The 18,274-nt window shown below is 42.7% G+C and overlaps 1 long non-coding RNA gene across 3 annotated transcripts; it reads right to left on the bottom strand.

The window, feature by feature from the left end:
* Nucleotides 1-668: 668 nt before the first annotated feature.
* LOC122480887 lies at nucleotides 669-18,236 on the bottom strand. 3 transcript variants are annotated; one of them, XR_006296693.1, is made up of 4 exons: nucleotides 18,018-18,236; nucleotides 8,903-9,029; nucleotides 2,304-2,461; nucleotides 669-2,214 (listed from the first exon to the last, which is right to left on the bottom strand). It is a non-coding gene; the product is annotated as an uncharacterized LOC122480887 (long non-coding RNA). The 3 variants fall into 3 exon arrangements; XR_006296691.1 differs by having other exon boundaries at nucleotides 18,022-18,234; XR_006296694.1 differs by lacking the exon at nucleotides 18,018-18,236 and adding an exon at nucleotides 11,178-11,447.
* Between the last annotated feature and the right edge of the window lie 38 nt (nucleotides 18,237-18,274).

The following is an 18,274-nucleotide window of genomic DNA, read 5'->3' on the forward strand; positions in this document are numbered from 1 at the left end:
CTGGGGGAGCAGATCTTTCTGAAATCTGACTTCCTTCTTGTCTTTGCAAATCCTTTCCCTTTGAAAGCCTTCTGTTTCGGAGTCCGCCTTTAGCCTGTGCAGTTGGGTGCTTCATCTGCCTATTGGTCATCTTTCTCGCTTGGCACGTTGAGCCTTCAATGTGATGACGTCTTCTTTGTTCGCAGCTCACCCACACACCTCATGTTTTGACTGGGAGTATTTTCATTGGCATTTTACACAGATTCCTCCTGGATACTGTCCACAGGCTAGCTCTTGGTTTCCTTCTAAAGCAGCAATTCACGGCTCCGTCCTCTCAGAAACATGTAAGAGGAAACAAAAGGACACTTGTAATGCCACCTCTTTGGTTTGTTGTGGCTCAACCTAAGCAAAACCTAGCAGTGGGAGGTAAGCCAGTCATTAGATTAGTGACTTCTTGGGGCGCCTGGGTGGCTCAGCCGGTTGGGCGTCCGACTTCAGCTCAGGTCATGATCTCACGGTCTGTGGGTTCGAGCCCCGCGTCGGGCTCTGTGCTGACAGCTCAGAGCCTGGAGCCTGCTTTGGATTCTCTGTCTCCCTCTCTCTCTCTGCCCCTCCCCTGCTCTCTCTCTCTCTCTCTGCCCCTCCCCTGCTCTCTCTCTCTCTCTCTCTAAAAAAAAAACATTAAAAAATTAAGTTAATGACTTCTTTTAGCAATTTTTATCACAAGCCTTCCTTATCAGGAGAAAAAAAACCCCCAGTATTCTCAACTTTATAAACACCTGTAATAACAAAAGATCTTGGGCCTATAGGAGTCAACAGTTTTCTCCCATTTGCTCTTTACTTTGGACAGAGTTTACATGTCTTCTTGGGGTGACTGTGGCCAAAGTGGAATATCTGTGGCTCCCTTGGGACAGATCTTCACATTCTTACCCCTAGAATCCTAGAATAGAGGGTTGATGCAAAGGCCCTGAGGTAGACACATTTTTTTTTAATGTGAAGAGATGGAAACCATCAGAGGCATCATAAAATGAGTTGACTTTTAGGTCAAGCCAGGAAGACGCTCACCTTCTGTAACTTTCGGCGCATGTGGAGAACAGTCCTGGGTTCGGATAACACAACTTCACATCCTCCTGTGAGGCTCCCAACACTAAATCTGAGCTCTGAAGACACAGGGAATGTTCCTTGACAATGGGCAGATGCCAAGCAAGCACCTATATCCCATTTCTACCTCCCTCCCGTTTCCATCTTCTAATCGTTGCGGCCAGAAGTGAAGTGGAGAAGCCAGGACGCCAGCGGTGGAGAGGAATGTCTCAGGAGTCTCTACCGGACTCGAGCAGACATACCCTTCTGACACCTCACTTGTCTCAGAGGATGTGAGACAGTCGGGGGTGGTTAGTGAACCCAAGTTCACGTTCACATAAAAGCCGAGCATACAGCAGCACGGGCTTGGCGCAGGCGTGAGCACCTTCGTCTCAGCCGCCCTCCCAAGGGCCGTGTTGATCCGGATCTTGCGTATATCTGAGGAATGTCAAGAGGCTGGCGAGAAATGAATAGCCCGTCTGCTGCTTTCTCGCCAAATGCTGAAGGCAGGGGAGGCATAAGTTGTTTGCAAGATGTCAAGCAGAGGTCTTCAAAACAGTGCAGGTAAAAGGAAGAGATGAGTCTTTTCCGGTTTTCTGTCATGGTCACACACAAACCTGCCGACCTGAGGCCCGTGTTCAGTGCTCGACTCCAGAGTCCAACTCTCTGAAAAGGTCCGCCAAACGTCCTGCTACCAGGTTTTCCTGGCCTGACTTCTTCTGGGAGAACTGAAAGCACCCGGAGTGGATGAAAAGCCTCCTGTCAGTCTGCATCACCGAGGAGCCCAGGCGCCTTGGACAGAAGGTGCGCACGTTATGGAATAGGGTTCCTCAGAGTAGACCCCACAGAAGGGGCAGGTCAATGATTTCCAGGGCTCGGCCACAAATCTCCTCAGGCATCCAACTCTCAAGACTCCCAGATAAGTCGGAAGGGATCTGGACCGGATGCTGCCCTTTTGTTGGAATCAGGAATACCACACCCGTGTCACCCATTCTCTCCACAGGACAGACGTCTCTGAAAACAGCAGAGTAGACAACTCCAAACCTTCATCCCTTCATAAAAGCAGTGAACAAGCTGGCAAGAATTATCACGATGAAGTTTTCCAGAACTCTACAATCTAATAAAAGAAACTTTCAGCAACCAGAATAAAGCTCACTGGAAAGAAAAAAAAAAAGCCAGCTGAATTTTGGTAAGAGAGCATTTTAACTTACCTTGTTACCATCCCAACACAGCTACAGACTTACCTCAAAGAACCACGGATCCACGTTTTGACCTAAGTCGCTCCCTGAAGCTCCCCGTAAGCTCCCTGAAGGATCTGCTCAAGGACTTGCCTTTGTTTCACACGCCTCAGCTCCAAGGCGGTTTCCCGGGTGACATTTGCAAATGGAGAAGCGCCTGCCATCTGTGGCAAAGGATAACAATTAGGGCAAGCAACAGAAAAGCCAAAATACTGGGAAGAAAGAGGCTGGAGAAGGGCATATTTCAGGGAATAAGGGCTTTGAGAAGCTCCCATTTAATCCAGAGAACTAGAAGACTCCATGCATGCCTGGGCGGGATAGATGCTCAGAAAAGACCCGAGAAGATTCAAAGATCTTCTCATTGGCTGACCTTCAAGCTCCACGCAAGCAGGAAGTAAATGGCCTGGCCAAGTATCAAGGAGTGCCACAACACAGAGCCCATCTGAAAAGACTGGAGAGAGTTTTTAGTGGGCTTTTTTTTTTCTTTTTTTTTTTTTACTCCAGGGATTAAAAGAACTCTCTGCCTGACCACTAGCTGACTAGTAAACTAATGGAACAGAAACGTAAGTGACCACACATGACAAAGAATATACTTTGAAAATTAGTTCAGAAAAGCCATTTAAAAAACAAGCAACAACAACTACAACAAACAGCAACAACACGTCATGGAGAGAGAGGGAAAAAGTGATTTCCAAAGTTGCCACATGATGATATTCAAAATATTAAGTTTTCAATGAAAGATTACAAAGTCACATGTGAAAGAAAGAAAGAACCATTGATAGGAATAAAAAAATTAATAGTTCTTGAGGAAGCCCAAATATCAGACTTAACAGACAAAACTTTACTTTTTTTAATATTTGTTTTTGAGAGAGACAGAATGCGAGTGGGGGAGGGGCAGAGAGAGAGGGCGACACAGATTTGGAAGCAGGCTCCAGGCTCCGAGCCGTCAGCACAGAGCCCGACGTGGGGCTCGAACTCATGAACCTGTGAGATCATGACCTGAGCCAAAGTCAGATACTTAGACTGAGCCTCCCAGGCACCCCGAGAGCCACTTTTTAGAAAACATCTACATTGCCCAGTTTTAATATTAACATCTTGCCATCTCTGTTTCATCTATTTGTTTTTTACTGAAGTGTTTGAAAGTAAACGGGGTGTAACATCTGTCATCGTTCTGGTTATGTCCCACTTCGTCTTGGCTAAAGTTTCTCATGTTTCCTTACTTTCTCAGGGCAATCCCCTGACCTTCTTTTCTCCCTTTCCCTCACAGAAAATGTCCAACATTAGCTCCTTATTCAGCGTTTAGTCCCATCCTCTCACACTTCTTTCCAACAATACCATGGTAGGCTCACATGTCATTCTTTTCTCAGGATTGCCTCCTTCTTCTGAGAACAATTTCCCGTCATCCTATCCAAATTGTTCTCTCAGGATCTCCAGTTATGACACAACGTCACACACACACACATCTCTCCTCCTCCTATCACAGTTGCTGTGTCTAGCTCTTGTGGCCCAGAGAGGGTGTTCCCACTGGTCTTGGACCTAGGGCCCAGAGAGTTGAGGTGGTTTCTCTGCAGGTGGCCAACTTGGTCAGCTGCAAAGCTCAGGAGCTGTCAGAGGTCAGGTTTCTCTCATGTGTTGAAAGAATGCTTGCAACGAGAGAGAAGAATGAGGTAGATACTCAGAAAAAGTGGAGCAAACAATCCTTTATTGTTGGGAAACTGACTTTTCTTTCTAACCTCACTTGAATTGGGATTCTGTGGGCACCTGGGGGTCTCAGTGGGTTAAGCATCTGGCTCTTGGTTTCAGCCCAGGTCACGATCTCATGGTTCATGAGTTTGAGCCCCACATCAGGCTCTGCATTGACAGCGTGGAGCCTGCTTGTGATTCTTGCGCGCGCGCTCTCTCTCTCTCTCTCTGCCTGTCCCCTACTTGTGAGTGCACTCTCTCTCCCTCTCTCAAAATAAATAAACTTTTTAAATAAGTCAGTAAGTAAATAAATAAATAAATAAGGATTCTAGCGCCTGCAGCCAAAAGAGCCTGTAAGTGAGTGTGGTCTGGCCTAGGGGATATCAATAGGGAGAATTGGGTAAAACCTTTTGTCTACCCCCAAATAAAAGTTATAAAGACCACTCTAAACAATCCATCCAACCTCAAATTCAAAAGACTTGAAGAGAAGCTATAGTTCTGTGTACGTTTTCAAGGTCAAATATTAATACATAAATCTATAAAACTTAAAAAAAAAAAAGAAAAGAAAAGGCGGCAAAGAGCTCACCAATGTATGTAGGACTTAGGATTTCAGATTGTTACTTTTGTACATTACACGTTCATTTAAAAATTGAACAAAATTTTATTTTGTACCTACTTTTTGTAGAAAGCGCCTCAGAAAGTATAGTGTGTCTGCTATTGAACCGGAAAATTTAGTTTGTGGTTCTGTATTTTATTCTAAACGTGATCAAATACACCTCCACACACACACAAGAGACAGGAAGGTGTATACATTTTATGACTTGTTAAACATACCAACAAACAATAAAAAACAACTGACAAGCTAGAACAACATTAGTAAACTGAAAAATTCAGTTAATAATTCTTCTTAAAAATCTATGTAGCCACAGAAATTTGTGAGTCTTTTTCCTAGACCATACACTACTGAGCCAAAATGATTACTCACTTTTGTATCCTATGGTGAAACGTATACTTCTGAAGGGTACAGATATAATCATATAAATCAACACAAATCAAAACGTGTTGAGGGGCGCCTGGGTGGCTCAGTCGGTTAAGCGTCCGACTTCAGCCAGGTCACGATCTCGCGGTCCGTGAGTTCGAGCCCCGCGTCGGGCTCTGGGCTGATGGCTCAGAGCCTGGAGCCTGTTTCCGATTCTGTGTCTCCCTCTCTCTCTGCCCCTCCCCCGTTCATGCTCTGTCTCTCTCTGTCCCAAAAATAAATGAACGTTGAAAAAAAAAAAAATTTAAAACGTGTTGAGCACATGTGCCGATACTGTCTGTCACCTACTCCAGCAGGTCTTTCCTTATCTCCCGGATAAGGATCGTGCCCTTAATGTTCTCATAGTCTCAGCTGGTCCTTCGTGGCACATATAAAAATAATTCTTAAATTATCTCCCAATGACTAGTTCAGTATTGTCTCCCTGGAAAATACATAATTTCCCAAAAGACACGGGCTTTGTTCCCCTCTTCAGGAATGGGTCCCAGTATCAAGCAGGCACATAATGAAATGCTTAGTAAAAGATTAATGAATATGGGCACCTGGGTGGCTCCGTTGGTTGGGCATCTGACTTCGGCTCAGATTATGATCTCACAGTTCGTGGGTTCAAGCCCGGCGTTGGGCTCTGTGCCGACAGCTCGGAGCCTGCAGCCTGCTTCCGATTCTGTGTCTCCCTCTCTCTCTGCCCCTCCCCTGCTCATGTTCTCTCTCTCTCTCTCACTCTCTTTCTCTTAAAATAAAAATTTTTTAAATTAAAAAAAAGATTAATGAATAAATATGTCACACCACAGAGAATTTTATAAAGGAAGGACTCCATAATTTCTGTCGGTTGTCTTATTTCTGGCTTGTGCAGAGAATGAGAACGGAGAAAGGAGCGCGTACTACTGAGGGTGAGCGAATGTGAGGCTCTGGCATTTGCGGGCTTGTTTCCCTCCCAGCGTCCCGTCAACTGTCAAGTGCGGCAAGGTGTGCTTTGTACTACATACAATCATAGGAGTTTCTCAGTTCGGTGTCCTGTGTTTCAAAATCTTTTTAACTACATGGTGATGGATGCTAACTAGACTTGTTGGGGTGATCATTTCACAACATGTACAAATACTGAATCATTATGTTGTCCCCCTGAAACTATATAATATTCTAAGTCAATTTATGTCAATAACATAACATTTCTTTCTTTCCTTCCTTCCTTCCTTCCTTCCTTCCTTCCTTCCTTCCTTCCTTCCTTCCTTCTTTTCAGAGAGGGAGCAAGTGGGCCAGAAGAAGAGAGAGAGAATCTTCAGCAGGCTCCACACTCACCCTGGGATCGTGATCTGAGCTGAAATCAAGAGTCAGATGCTGAACCTACTGAGCCATCCAGGTGTCCCTGATCACTCTATTTTATTTTTAACATTTATTCATTTTTGAGAAACAGAGACAGACAGAACGTGAGTGGGGGAGAGGCAGAGAGAGAGGGAGACACAGAATCTGCAGCAGGCTCCAGGCTCCGAGCTGTCAGCACAGAGCCCGATGTGGGGCTTGGACCCACGGAGTGTGAGATCATGACCTGAGCCGACGTCAGAAGCTTACCCGACTGAGCCACCCTGGCGCCCCCCAATCACTCTATTTGAAACGGTGATATCTCATTTCCTCTTTCCTGCTTGATTTGTTTTTCTCTATGGCACTTGTCTCCATCTGTCAGAATATACACATTGTCACACAATAGTGTAAATAGTGTACCGTTTACTGTCTTTCCCCCACTAGAATGTAAACTTCGAGAGGATAGGGATTTTTGTCTGTTTTATTCCCCTGTATCTCTAGCATTCTGCCATGTAGTAGGTGCCCAATGAATGTATGCTCCATGAATGACTGAATGAACAAATGCCCTGAGCACTGCTTGAGGAAACCCGTCAGCTGGGCAGCAGACTAAGTTGGATTAATTGTCAATCTCAAATGGATCCTAAATATCAAATCATTGTTACAAAAGATGCTGCTACTGTGAATGATCATTTTCTTCAAACTCCATTCATGTTATTAAAATCACCCCTATTAACACTGATTCAGTGGGGTCAGCTTGCTGCTCCCTTTTTCCCCGTATTTTCCATCTCGGTTTCCAAATATTTTTGAGCCTTTACTATACGGTATGCTACGCACTGGATACAAAGTGACAGGCCTAGAGTGACAAAGTCCTTACCTTTACGAAGCTTACAGTTTTCTGAAATTCACCGTGTGAAAGTCACCAGACCACTACCTCTCCCCAGTTTCAAGTATCTTCTCTCAGATCAACTAAAATTAACTAGAATCCTAGCAAATTATTTCAGTTCAATCTTGTCCAATTTCACGCACATAAACCAGCTTTCAAAGACCACCGAAACCTAGCTTGAAGCACCGCAGATATCTAAAAACTAGTCTGAATAGATAGCACTGGGATCGCGTCCATACAATATGAAAGCTGAGTGCAAATTAGCAACATGAAACTGCTATCTGACGAAGGTTCTTCATGTAATTTTACGCTTCGGCTTATATAAATCCCAGCGCTAAAACCTTTAAAAGCATTTGTATCAATTATTTTGCAGAAATATTTTGATGTCATTGTGGTTCATTATAATGGTTAAAGTTATTGTCAGTTTTCCAAAAAAAAAAAAAAAAAGAGAGTTTATTTCAATAATTCCGGGCATATATGAAACTGTAGCCAGAGTAATTTTTCTAATGGCTAAAAAGGTTTTAGTCTTTTGTCAGCAAGGACTGTAGTTAAAATATTTCAACCGCAGAATCTTCTTATCCCGTTGGAGTACAGCCAAGTACCTGCAGAATAGTTCGGAGGTAGAAACAGGACACTGCCAGTCAGCAGAAAATTTTGAATCTATCATAGGACAGAGGCCTAATTGCTCCCCTATTTCATTTGACAACCAGAATGGCTGTTTTGAGAACACTTTTGTGGGTTTCTTTTTAAAGTGTTTCCAAGTTTAACTTTAACAGGCACAACAGAGTGCCAGTCCCCTATCTGATTGTCCCTCAAAACTTGACCTGCTTGACTTCATCAGCAGTGGCACTGGAAATCTAAGGACATGACAGGGTAACAGCGAAGCAAAATCAGTTTAGTTACAGGATAAATTAACAATTGCAGACCGTCAGCTCAAGGCAAGTCAGCAAAATTGTACCAAAGCTTGTTCAGAATCCACAGGGCAAAATGGAAAATAATCCCACGTGCCCATGTTTCTGAGTTACTTTGCAAGGGCAAGATTACTGTGGGAACATGCATATTTTGACGGGGAACCCACCCTAATAGTGTAACAGTCGGGGCGCCTGGGTGGCTCAGTCGGTTAAGCGTCCGACTTCAGCTCAGGTCACGATCTCGCGGTCCGCGAGTTCGAGCCCCGCGTCGGGCTCTGGGCTGACGGCTCAGAGCCTGGAGCCTGCTTCCGATTCTGTGTCTCCCTCTCTCTCTGCCTCTCCCCCGTTCATGCTCTGTCTCTCTCTGTCTCAAAAATAAAACGTTAAAAAAAAAAATAGTGTAACAGTCAAAGTTTGCGACAAATAGGGATTACTTCCAGAATTTGCAGGGACATCTCTGGCTCTCCTCTGGGGATCAGAGCACATCGGTAGCAGAAGCAGGGGACTAGGACAGTGTTCGTAAGCTTTTTGATCCCAGGACCCCTTTACCTCTTAAAAATCACTGAACTTTCATTTATGTGGATTTTCATCTATCAATATTTATCAGACATTAAAATGAAGACTTTCTAGAAATACTCATTCACTTATATAAAAATAAACATAATAATAATAGAAACCTCATACACGGTCACATAAATATTTTTATGACAAGTGACTGTGTTTTCCAAAATAAATTCTTTTTCACTGCCTTTCTTTTTTGCTGCACCATTTGGTGAGAAGTGTGGCATTGTCTTACCTTTTTGTGACATCCGTAAGGTCTAGCTCGGTCGAAAACAACTGGACACTCATCTGCCTCTGCATTGAATCTATTGCCATATGCATTTGGTTGAAGTATATGAAGAAAACCGTCTCACACAGGTATGCTAGAAAAGGGAGCAGTATTTTAATAACTTTTTCAGGTAATTGTGGCTAATCTTATTTGATACCACACCAACACTCCACAGTGACAGATTTTTTTTAAAAGAGTAGTTGCAACGTGAAATCTAAATAGTATCAGTGACATTTTCACACTGGTACATTAAATTCTATTGGCCCACGTAGGAGTGCCTGGTGACTCAGTTGGTTGAGCTTCCGATTTCGGCTCAGGTCATGATCTAGCAGTTCATAGTTCGAGCCCTGCGTTGGGCTCTGTGCTGACAGCTCAGAGCCTGGAGCCTGCTTCAGATTCTGTGCCTCCCTCTCTCTCTGCCCCTCCCCTGCTCATGCGCGCGCGCGCTCTCTCTCTCTCTCTCTCTCTCAGAAATAAACAAACATTAAAAAAAAAGTTTTTTAATTCCATTGGCCTATCTTACACTTCAAATGATCTTTTCCCATTTCTTACTTTGTAACATCATGTACTGATCATTTGAAAATATGGTTCACTTATGCAGATAATCGAAATATGGAAACATTTAACTATATAAAACAAACTGCATTTGTTCATATCACCAATGATCTTAACAGAAAAGTATCTCAGTTGTAGGAAGCTGTCAGGCTCATGCTGGTGGATACAAGTTTTCCAAACTGTAACTTTTACTTAAAAGCTCAAATTTTCATAGGCTACGCATGGGTTGTTTCCCTTGAAGTAGCAGTAGTCTGGTTTAGCCCATCAGATGTCAGCCAAATACTCAACTCTGAATAACCCTAGTTTGTCTGTTCTTTCAAGTAAAAATAGTATTCAATGGGAAAGGTGGTGTTAGTTCAGCTTGCAACTCAAACAACAGAACAGGTGCTTTTCCTCCAGACAATCATTGTACTGATTATATAGCACAAATGTCTTACCCACAGTTCCCATTTTGTCACACAGTTTATTTAAAAGATGTGTACTCAGATATGGAGACCTCCTGCCCTCATCACACCTATTATTAAGTGAACTGCTTTTATGTTTTTATCTTAGGAGTGCATGGTGGCGAAAAGTACAATAATGGCCAGTGCCACTGCCTTGATTCGTGGTAAAGCACTAGGTTGTTTTTCCCATTATAGCTTTTGCATCACCAGAGAAATGGCAATGCAGTAAAAAAGGCAAATAACGTCTTTTTTTTTTTTTTAATTTTTTTTTTTTCAAAGGTTTTTATTTATTTTTGGGACAGAGAGAGGCAGAGCATGAACGGGGGAGGGGCAGAGAGAGAGGGAGACACAGAATCGGAAACAGGCTCCAGGCTCCGAGCCATCAGCCCAGAGCCTGACGCGGGGCTCGAACTCCCGGACCGCGAGATCGTGACCTGGCTGAAGTCGGACGCTTAACCGACTGCGCCACCCAGGCGCCCCTTTTTTTTTTTTTTTTTTTTTTTTAATTTTTAAGGCAAATAACGTCTTAACACCATTCTGAAAATAATTTTGACCTCACACATCCCTTACAAAGGTCCCAGAGACACCCAGGGGCCCACAGACCAGACTCCAAAGGAGAGCAAGGGAGAGGACATGCTTTGGGCCTCCCAGGTGCCAGTGCTGTACAAAATGGAAAAGATGTTCTACATTCATTATCCCAGGTGGGCTTATAAGTCCGAGATTCTCTTCAACAAGTATCTGTGCTTCCACTTTAAGGACAAAGAAACAGGCTTTAGGAAGTGACAGAACGTAGAATCTAGTCTGTCGGGCTCCAAAACTCATGTTTCGCCTCCACAGTGGAAAAAGATACCTTCTTTCCAGCTTTGATTTAGGGACCCTCTTGCAGACTGCCCACCATGATAAGCCATGCCCCACACTACCATCTAACCTGTTTCCAAGTCTGGGCAAACCTTTTCCTCTAGCAGTAAAACTACTTCTCTTATACTAGTTATCTAAGCCAGAAGTGAGAAGAATAAGGCATAAGAGGTCTTCCCCCCGCCCCCCGCCCATAAGCCCCGGAAAAGTAATAATCTTTACTTTTCAGTTAGCCTGGAATTGGCCTCAGAAACATCTCAACTCAGGTCCAGGTAGCCATTATCAATCAATCAATCAATCAATCAATCTGAGCTAACAACAGACTTGAAATTTGTCAGCCCTCATTTCTATATCATTATGCGGCAAGTATGGGGGAACAGAGCACGAACCTCTTCCTTTGTTACTAAGTTTGCCAGGAAGAGATGTGCACAGCTCCAAGTGATCGAATTACCTAGGAAAAAAACAAAACAAAACAACTAACATAATCATTAAGAGCAAGGACTGTTGACCCCAACTGATGAGTCTCCTGGAATTTATTACAAGTTCAACTGCCCACTAGATGTTTCCTACCTACTACAACACTCTACATCGTATCTTTTCCCACTTTTCCAAATTGTACTTGACTGTCTAAAGGTAACTAACTAGGCTTCCGTAACTCACTGCAACACTCTTCCTGTCTGAACACTTCTGGTATTTGACTAGCTTCTTCCTCATGTTGCACTGGCCTTAAAGTCTAAGGTAGTTGAAGGTATTTTGGAAGCTGGAGCAAACGCAGGATTTGGGAACAGACACATCTGGAGACAGACAACGAAGACCTGGGTTAGAGGGCTGAGACTCAATCAGAATGTCCAATCACATGGTCACAAGCCTGGTAATGCTTCACTGTTTGCAGGTAGAAAAATTCTGGAAGAGTGCAATCTTTGCCTCCTTGATGAAAAAAATAGATTTTATCTTGTTCATTTCCACCTCCCCCTTCCCCTCGCTTCTCAGGATCTCAAATGAAAATTTTTATGGGGAAAAAAATGATTCTTTTACATAATTATTCTTCACTATACATTTTCCCATTACTCATAGTATTTCAGTTCCCAGGACTTCAGTTATCATTACTGACATTTCCCTGGAGACAAGAATTCTCATTATATACTTTCTACCCCAGAATTTCCTAATCAGTTCTCATTCGAAATTGTTCTCCTGCCAACCTACCAAGACAAAGGGCAAATCAAAAGGAGGCGACTGAGACTCATATGGACTTCCTAACCACAGCCTCACACAGAAGGTGGATCCAGGTTCCCTCCTAGCTTGGAAAAGTTTTTCCTGCTGGAGTTAACCTGCCAGTGTCTTCTGAAAACCAAAATACAACAAAACATACACTGAACTTCATTAAAATTCCTTCACAGAAGAAAACGTGAAAATGGACATAGCTTTAGCTTATGACTTTAGCTTAATGACCAAAAATTATGGGTTTTGTTTAGTATTTTTATTCAAGGCTGGTGCACAACTAATTTCCCTCATTTTAAGAAGTCATGTTCCTGTTCATTTGTTGACCTTATTTTCTAAAGCTGTTGGATGACCTTCATTTCCCCGAGGTTTGAAAGTTGTTATTCAAAACAACTGTGCTTTTACAAAAGTTAGAATACCTTGGGGCGCCTGGGTGGCTCAGTCAGTTAAGCGTCCAATTCTTGATTTCGTCTCAGGTCTTAGTCTCACGGTTTGTGAGTTCAAGCCCCAGGTCGGGCTCTGTGCTGGTGGCAGAGCCTGCTTGGGATTCTCTCTCTCCCTCTCTCTCTGCCCCTCACCTACCTGCATTCTCTCTCTCTCTCTCTCTCTCTCTCTCTCTCCCCCCCCCCTCTCTCAAGACCAATAAACTTAAAAAAAAAAAAAGTTAAAATACCCTCTACCTAAAATACCCTTACTGGGGCGCCTGGGTGGCGCAGTCGGTTAAGCGTCCGACTTCAGCCAGGTCACGATCTCGCGGTCTGTGAGTTCGAGCCCCGCGTCGGGCTCTGGGCTGATGGCTCAGAGCCTGGAGCCTGTTTCCGATTCTGTGTCTCCCTCTCTCTCTGCCCCTCCCCTGTTCATGCTCTGTCTCTCTCTGTCCCAAAAAAAATAAATGTTGAAAAAAAAATTTTTTTTTAAATAAAATACCCTTACTACTTGTTCTATGGTCAAAGCGTTACTGTTTCCTCAAGTCCAACCTCCCCCGTGAGGCTTCCTTCTTGTCGGGGGGCTCGTCTCTCATCCACTCCCCCTTCTAACGTACACACACAGTGTCATCCACATAATGCCTGCACTGCTCGTGTTCAGTGTCCTCTCCTAGACCACTTAGAATATTGGAACACACTCACCTTTTTCTTCCACCAAACTCTCTGTGGAGTCCTTGAGGGCAAGGGTCATGTTTTATTCATGTTTATAGTCTCATCACTCAGCACAGCACCTGACTTAATCTGGATGCTAATAAATATTGAATGACTTTCGAGTTTTCCTTCTTTCCACATTCAATTACTGCACATTTCTTTTTAAGTTTCAATGTTTTTCTTATTCTTTACATTAATGATCTCAAAGTAGAGACAAATTGACTGTTAGAGACTCAGGAAACCACTTTGTTTTTCAGATGTGTATGACAGAGCTAGTGACACAAACCGATTTTAAAAGCCTGCAGTAGAAATAAATGCCTTACATTCTTTGGAGGAATATGCTAAATAAATAAAATGGGGTTCACTTGGAAAAACCATTTGGCAATTTTTTATGAAGTTAGAGATACACCCACCTTATGGTCAAGCAACGTTAAATCTAGGTATTTCCCCCAAAGACATTAAAACATACTCACAAAATGTTGACGACAGTTTTATTCATAGTATCAAAAAATTGCAAACATCCCACATTCCCTCTAGAAAAGAATGTCTACATAATTTGTAGTATATTCACACGGCGGAATACTACTTAGTAACGAAAAAGGAATTGCACTATTGGTCCAGATGACGTGATGCAATCTTGAAAACACTGAGCTGAACAAAAGAAGGTAAGTAAGAGTGCAGACTGTAGGGCGCCATTTATGTGAAATTTCAGAATAGGCAAAACTACTCTGTAATTGTAGAAATCAGGATATCAGATGGTTGTGGTGGGGAGGAGGGTTAGCTGGAAAGGATCATCAGGGAATTTTCCACGGGGATGGCAATGGTCTATACCTTTGTCATAAATACTGGTTGTAAAGTTATAAAAATTAGTCAAAAACCATCCACGTATACACTGAGATGTGTGCATTTTAGTGTATGTATTTTTAAAAAAATCTCTCAATCTCTCTCTCTGATGTATACACACATATATACCTATGTGTCCATATGTGTATACACACATATACGTACATTATACTGGGGTTCAATTATTTATTATTCAAGATAGTCAAGAACAATATACAAAGTCTAAAATGGTGGGCCACACCAAGAACACATTAATTCTGGATTTGTTGTACTATTATTTTTATCTTCTTAATTATGATTTTATTAGGCTAAAAGTAATATGATTCTGGTTACACTTAGCCTGGACCAACTGATGAGTGACGTAAAAAACTACGCTAAAAAACAACTGCCACCTTCCAATTATATTTTCCTATGACAAAAATCTTTAAAATCTCTAAAAAAGATTTTTAAAGAGTTACCTAAAATAGAAGCACAGTAATTGCCAATACTTTGGTCACAGCATCTGGATTTGTTCTATAATTTAAACACCTTACTAAATTCCTAACTATGCAGATGCTAATGCTTAGGAAGCAAAAAAGATGAGAAAGAATGAGCCATGGGAAAGGCAAAGGGGAAGAGTGTGCATAAAACCCGAGACTAGAAAGCCCTGGTCCGGGTTAGGGAACCACAGAAGGCTACAAATGAGCTGGGGCGGGGAAACCAAGTGACCCTGAGAAGATAACCCAGAACTGGTTTATACAGGACCTTGTAAACCAAGGTAAGGAGTATAGATTTTATTCTAAGAGCAACAGAAAGCCTTTGGAGGACTTTAAGCAAGGTTATGACACAATTGAGTTCACATTTCTAAAAGATCATTCCGGCTGCCATGTAGAAAATGGACAGAGCAGAAGCAAGAGAGAAAAAAGTGACCTTAATGGGGCCATTGCTGGTCTGGGGGAGAGATTCCAGTGGTGGTGGTGGAGATGGGAGGAGGTAGGCCATCCGGAGATATATTTTACAGGTATTAATGGAAAAAAATATGCTGATGGATGGGATATGGGAGTGGGGGGGAGGAAAACTTAAAAATGAAACTGAGGTTTCTGGCTTATGCCACTTACTGACATGGGAAACACTGCACTGAAAACAGGTTTGGGGGTGGAAAGGTAAGTTTTATTTTGGACACATTAACTTTGAGATGCCAAGATGTATCCAAGAAGAGATGTCAGGCTGAATAGTTTTGAGAAGAGTCTTGAATTTAAAAGAAATAAATGTGGTAGTAAGCAGGATAGAGACGAAATTTAAAATTATAGGTATACGTGGATTTCCCCAAGAAGAGGGTGTAGAAAGAGAAGAGAAGGGAACCAGTTCCAAATCCTGAAGAAGCCTTTTAGAGGACAGGAAGAAAAAGAAGACCAGCAAAGCAGGCGGTGGATTGGTCAGAAAGGGTAGTGTTTCAAGGAGAGGGTGGCCAAAGCTTCTCAGAGATTAAGAAAACCATGAACATAGACTACCTTTTGGTCTTGGCAACGTGGAAGCAGTCTGAAGAGCATGATTGGGGCAGAAGTCAGATCAAACTGGAAACAGAATGGGATGTAAGGAAGAGATCATAATGATCACGTATTAGGTTAAATCATAGGACATTGCTGAACTCTGACAGTTTCTGATGTACAAAAACAGTAATTTCCCATGATTCTTTTCTAAGGAGCTTGATGGAAGAACATAGAAGGGAAGATGAGGTCAAGTAGGGCCCGGAAGGAGAGGGGAAAGACCAAAGCGTGTTTGTACATTGATAAAAATGAAGCAACTGTCAGCTGAAAAAGGGTGAAGTTTTGAAAGGGACGGAAGATTTGGTTACTGAAGAAAAAAAACATGAAATAATCTTCACAGAGAGTAGGAACATAAATTAACTGAACTGCAGTGGGGATGTTAGGCACCACTTGAGAGTTGTTGACCATGAATTTGTGGCACAGGCTAAAAGCTCAAATGCCTACAGGGGCCAAGACAAGTGAACCTGAAGCAGGCTGAGTGGACATGAAACTCAAGAATATATATCCAGTCTCAAGGGGGTGGCCACTGGACTGCTGCCACCAACAGTGCCAATCCTATGTTGTCACATCCTCTGATTTAAGAGGAGCCAGAAATCTTGATTTTTATGTAACATACCTTAATTTAAAAAACACTCTGTGAGCCACCGGGGTGGCTCGTCAGTTAAGCATCTGACTTAGGCTCAGGTCATGATCTCCCGGTTCATGAGTTTGAGTCCCAAATCGGGTGAGTTCAAGCTCCACTTGTGGCTCCACACTCTCAGTGTGTGGGATTCTCTCTCCCTCCCCCTCTCTGCCCCTCGCTCACCATGCCCTCTTTCTCTCTAAAAAACAAAACAACAACAACAAAAAACACTCTATGTGTTGAAGAAAACAGGTTGCATTTATCCAAGGTGGTACATTTTTTAGGAGAGTGATATGGAAGACTGATTTGAGTTAGTTGAGATAGAGTGACTGTAACAATGAACTACTAAAAATGAAGCTGGATAAAGAAGAATATAGAGACCAAAGGAGGGTATAATACAGTGAAGGTAGTGGACCAGTTTTGTACATTGTTGAGTTTCAGGGGGGGGGAGGGCTTTTTGTTTATTTTAGAGAGACAGAGAGGGAGAGAGAGCGTGGGCAGGGGAGAGGGGCAGGGAGAGAGAATCTTAAGCAGGCTCCACACTGAGTGTGGAGCCCAACGTGGGGCTTGATCCCATGACCCTGGGATCATGACCTGAGCCAAAATCAAGAGTCGGATGCTCAACCAAGCCACCAGGTGTCCCAAATTTTGTACAGTGTTTTTAACTGAAGGCCATAGTTTATTCAGACTTCCTTAATTTTTACCTAATATTATTTTTCTGTTAAGATCCCACCCAAGAAACCACATCACATGTAATTATCACGTCTCCTTATGCTGTGGCAGTTTTTCAGACTACCCTTGTTTTTTTACAAGCTTGACAGTTTGAGGAATGCTGGGCAGTATTTTGTAGAATGTCCCAATAGCGGAATTTGTCTGATCCTTTTCTCATGATTGTATTATTTTTATGATTTTTTTTTCTAAAAATAATCTAAGCAACAAAAATCTTAACCTGCTTGAATTTAAATAATGTTATTCCGTTGATTTTGAAATTTGACTTACAACCCCAATGCATCTGGACTTTGTAATTTTTAAAAACTGCATAGGCTTCAAAATTTTGAATTTATACATTCTGTCTGTAGTTTCTTGCCTTGAGCTCACTTGCTCAAGAACTTAAGGAATCAGAAGACAGTCTTTATCGAATCCTTTTTTTTTTTTTTATGCTTATTTATTTTTGAGAGAGAGAGATAGAGTGTGAGCGGGTGAGGGACAGACACACACACACACACAGAATCTGAGAGAGACAGACAGAGTTATCAGTGGGGGAGGAGCAGAAAGAGGGAGACACAGAATCCCAAGCAGCAGGCTCCAGGCTCTGAGCGGTCAGCACAGAGCCCAACGCGGGGCCTGGAACCCACTAACCACAAGATCGTGACCTGAGCCAAGTCGGATGCTTAACCCACTGAGCCACCCAGGCGCCCGCAAAACCCTTTCTTGTACTACTTTCCAGTTCTTTTCCTACTGGAGGTAAAAATTCTAAGTTCGATTTTTACCCCCTTTTATTTCTTGAGTACTCCCAATACATATGCATATATACCTAAGCAACATACGGTAGTGTTACATGTTTTAAGATCGTATGTATATAAATTGTCATGCTATATACATTCTACATCTTCCTCTTCTGGCCTCATATTTCTGGGTTTAGTACTGATTTACTGGCATATAATATTCCCTCATATGAGCAACCCATTCATGTATTTGTTCTCACCAGGGGAGGTTTCTAATCTTTTGCTTCTACTCAGTGCTGTTACGCATTCTTGCCTACATGTCAAAGGTTCTGTAAGATACAAACTTAGAAGCAGAATGCCAGGATACAGTATTTGAAAATGTGCGGTTTTACTTTATTCTGACCAAGTGCTTCCCAAAATGGATGTAACATTTACGCACCTACCAGCAAGAACGTGGTTATGCCGTGACTCATAGAGGAAAAAGAACTTTTGAAAGACACAAACTGGATAATATGCTTTCCTCATTGTAATCTGCCCTCTGTGCTCACGTAATCATTTCTGCAAACAAACATACGACTGCTAGGAGCCCCGCAAAACGCTTCAACTCCGTTAGACCAGCCTCTCCCCGGCGCCCGGAGACGCCAATACACGCCCACTTCCGGCGTAAGCTCAACGTAAAGGCGAACGTCGGCACGC

The sequence above is a fragment of the Prionailurus bengalensis genome, chromosome A1 (genome assembly GCF_016509475.1).
Source record: "Prionailurus bengalensis isolate Pbe53 chromosome A1, Fcat_Pben_1.1_paternal_pri, whole genome shotgun sequence".
Lineage (NCBI taxonomy): Eukaryota > Metazoa > Chordata > Mammalia > Carnivora > Felidae > Prionailurus > Prionailurus bengalensis.